Here is a 726-nt window from a genome sequence, read left to right as displayed (position 1 = left end):
CAGATGACTTAGATACAGGTGGCCCATGGACCACAGTTCGAGAAATGCTTCAGTAATGAGTTAAATGATGTAGCTTCATTTGTAGCACAGCAGTATGTGGGCAATTCACCCAACTTACCTCATTAGCCTGAAGAGTTTGAAAAGTGTAACAACAAGTATGTACTTACCAAATGCTACCTGGCGAATTACAACAGATCTATTGACAAGACAATCTTCCATAGCTCCTAATGATCCTTTTTGTGCCTCAGACTAAAGAAGCACCACCAGTTAGCAACCAGGTTGTTAGGTGGCTTCATAGAAAAGCTGTTAATCATTAAAAAAAAAAAAAAAGATAGGAAAATACTGAAAGTTCTTAGTGTTGATGAAAGTGTCTGATATAAAGAACATTGTTGAAAAAAATCATCAAATTATATCACTATTGGAATAAACAATGTACTACCACGTCTTTGCCAGGTATAGGGAGCCAAGTCTAGTTTGGGCAAAAGAACAAGCCAATGGTGTTCCCCTCTGGGATACAGTTTCGCATTTTGGAAGAACTCATGCAGTCTGTGAGACATTTAAGAGCAAAGTTACGGGAGGCCGAGGCAGGCGGATCACCTGAGGTCAGGAGTTGGAGACCAGCCTGGTCAACATGGGAAAACCCTATCTCTACTAAAAAAAAAACAAAACAAAAATTAGCCTGGCATGGTGGCGGGTGCCTATAGTCCCAGTTACTCAGGAGGCTGA

This window comes from Colobus angolensis, unplaced genomic scaffold (genome assembly GCF_000951035.1).
Source record: "Colobus angolensis palliatus isolate OR3802 unplaced genomic scaffold, Cang.pa_1.0 Scaffold5, whole genome shotgun sequence".
NCBI lineage: Eukaryota > Metazoa > Chordata > Mammalia > Primates > Cercopithecidae > Colobus > Colobus angolensis.
Note: the sequence above shows the minus strand (reverse complement) of the source record.